Source organism: Daktulosphaira vitifoliae, unplaced genomic scaffold (assembly GCF_025091365.1).
Source record: "Daktulosphaira vitifoliae isolate Bord-2020 unplaced genomic scaffold, ASM2509136v1 Scaffold_5, whole genome shotgun sequence".
NCBI classification, from domain to species: domain Eukaryota; kingdom Metazoa; phylum Arthropoda; class Insecta; order Hemiptera; family Phylloxeridae; genus Daktulosphaira; species Daktulosphaira vitifoliae.
The window spans coordinates 17,761,999-17,765,585 of record NW_026099576.1 but is presented as its reverse complement, the minus strand read 5'-3'; positions in this window follow the sequence as shown (position 1 = coordinate 17,765,585).

Sequence of the window (3,587 nt, the reverse complement as noted above, 5' to 3'; positions counted from 1 at the left end):
TTGCACAGAATAAAAGGAAAAAAAATGCAAAAGTCATCAACATCCTAACTATTGTTATTATCAATGGTAGTAAGGTACATTGTTGTGAGTTTATAAATGCACTAACTGACAATACAAAAAGTATATCTATTGATAATCATAATTGATAATAAACAATCCACGACTGTGACAGACAGCTATGTTATAAAAAACCAATTTGATACCTATATTTGCAATCCCTTGTGTATTATACTTGTATATTAACTCAAAAATTTGAAACTAAATGTTTATATCTTATAAACAAAGTTATATTAAAAATTCAAATGTCATTGACTATTAAATTAAAAACTCAAACATTTTATTAAATTCAAAATATGTGTTCCCATTTAAAAAAACAAAGTTGACATCTTTACAAGGTATAAGGGAAGAATTAAAAAGTATTACATAATTAATAATTCAAGAATATTGTATAACTAAAGATAATAAAAAAAAAAAATGTTTAAATTATTATTATTCTGTAAGTAATTGAGTGGGTTATGATAAAAAAATCACCATGTATACCTAACGACACAGTGATTATTAATACTAGCCACTCGATTTCTCTTAAAATAGTTATTTGTTAAAAATATATTTTATGGTTAAAAAAAATAAAGTAGATATTCTTATAAGGTATAAGGGATGAATAAATCAAGTAATTAAATAATTATTAAGTAAAAATCGAGAAAATATGAAACTTAAATATATTAAAAATAATTTCTTAACATAATTATTATTTTAAAAGAAATCGAGTGACTAGTATTAAAAGAATCACCATATTAATTTTTTTTTAATTAAATAATTAGACGTTCGTGGAGTTCAAATTATATAGTAATTAGTTGTTTTTATAAACAATTTTTTAAGAAAATCTTCAAGAAATGTTACCAAAAAGTATATATACTCAAAATCAGTAAAAATCGATTATTTTTATGAAACGAATAAACGATTTTAATTTCAAACAATTTTTCGAGAGATTCTCTCAATTATGTCTATCATTAAATATAATAAATACGTATATCTAATAAAAATTTATTTGTGCTGTTAAATATTATACAAATGTTATAATATTACAAATCATAATAAAATGAAGGTTTGGATTAAAATATTATTGCTGCTTTATGTTTAAATAATAATAATAAAAAATTAAGGAAATTAAAAAAAATTACTTACTCCCCTTAAACCGCCTATTCGTTTTATTCGGTAAACTACTGCCACCACTGCTACTTCGGCTACCATGGTGACCACGGGCACCACGGCTACCATGGTCACCATGGTCCTCATGGCCCAAACCATAATAATGGTAAATATTTATCATTATGCTGAAAAAAAAAAGTTAAAATTAATTAAAAATGTAAACACATTAATAAATGTTCACTTAGAAATTTACAAATGATTTTTTTGTTATTTTCTAGTTTCTTTATAAGTAACTAAATACTAAGTAAGTAGTTTCTTTATAAGTAAAGTTAAATTTTAAATTAAATTAAAAATTATTTCATGATTATTCTTTGGATGTTCAACTCCAACTGAGGGTAGTGTTGTAGTTAACCTGAAAGCTATAAAGCTAGTTCTATATGATAGTATTAATAAATCCCTACTTAGCGCACAATGGACCAACAAATCTGAGTGCATGGGCAATATGTCCACCAAAAATCGAATGTCTTTTTTTTTACGCTACCCCTTAATTTTTTTTTAATGGTCAAAAAAATGAGCTGTGCAAAATTTGGGACCGATCCGTTAAGGTTAACCCGTGCCCCCGGGCCTATTAAGTTGAGTCGAAGAGTCAAATTTAATAGAAATAACTGATCTATGTCTCATAACTTTTTTTTCTCTTAACTTAGAATTATAAAAGTAAAACTCAAGTAAAGGAAATTTTACAAGAAATTCAAAAATAATAACTTCAATGTTGTTTTCTCAATAAATAGCCCACAAAAACACTACATACAGTAAAAAACATGTGAAAGTCTTAAAATACGTTATAACTGATTTTGTTGATTTTTAATTATTTATTTTCATTTTATTTTTTGGAAAACGCATATTCGTTAAAAAAAAGATTCTAGAAGTTTAATTTTTTATNTGTAGCGAGGTGTAATATATAGAAGTAATAAACACTTTTACGATTTAATAACAACTATACTATATTACAACGAACTAACAAATAACAAATAACAGCGAGAGACGAACTGTATTACAACGAACTAATAAATAACAGCGAGAAACGAAGCGCGTGTAAGACAGAATGCGTAAGTGATTGACTGACTGACTGGAGCGACGATCTTGCCCTTAAATAGTCAGAGAAATCTTCTAGAGGCGGCGTCGGAACTCTCTAGATGTTCGACCGCCACACGCTTATGTAGAGCGACGAATCTTCTAGAGGCGGCGGTGGCCGGACATTCTAGAATATTCGACCGCCANTATTACAATAACATAAATAAAGTTTTTACTCAAAACACATTCTTTTATTTAATTATATATTGTACAAACATTTTTTCACAATTTTAATTAATTTTAAAGTACAAGTTTTTAAATGTAAAGTATGCGTTACTGTGTGCTCTTTATTAAATTCAATAATTTGAATGTTTTTATAAAACTTATCTGCTCCAGACTTAATTTTTATAATCATTAATGATACATTTACATTATCATAAGCAATGCTGATTCACCAGAGGAATATAATATTGGAGACTATGTGACTTATACGTATTTACATAAATTCACTGTATACGCTTACACGCATATACAGCGAGTCTAGTAAATATTCGAACATTGTCTAGAAAAAATAATTTGCTTCTCAAAAAGCCATAGTCTTATNATATACAGCGAGTCTAGTAAATATTCGAACATTGTCTAGAAAAAATAATTTGCTTCTCAAATAGCCATAGTCTTACAGACCTTTAAGTATAGTTTTATCACTCGTTCAAATATTTTTCTAATAGCTTAGATCGCACTTAAAGGTTTGTAAGACGATGGAAATTCGAGAGAAAAATTATATTTTTTAAACCAAATTCAAATATTTAATTAACTCACTGTATATATACATTCACAACAAATGTATTAATACATAAGGTAAACTCTCATAAATAAACGAATATTTCACGGAAACACTACTAATCACTAAAGAGTAATAATTAAATTAATTTTAAAATAAAACTATAAATTACTTAATCTATTTTTTATGCAAAGAATTTAAATATTTTGTTATTCACTTGGAGTATAATTGTAAAACACAAATATAATATTTAAAGATTTCAGATAAGTAAATTTTTTCTCAATATTACTTTTTTCACAAAAGTTATTATAATTTTAAGTTAGTAAGTATTTTAAGTAAGGTAAGTTGGGGAAATTATTAATGCAATATTTGGAAGAGTACATATATATGCTTTAAATAAAATAAATCAAACCTCCCAGAACCCCTAGAATTTTCCTATTTTTTTATTGTTAATAATTATAGTTTTTCGCCTGCATTACTTCTTTGAGGATATAATAAAACTTTCAATATCTTGATGTATATTTTTAAGATTAAACCGTTAAAAATTTAGTTTGAGTAGAAAAATATAATTATTATTTATACAAAG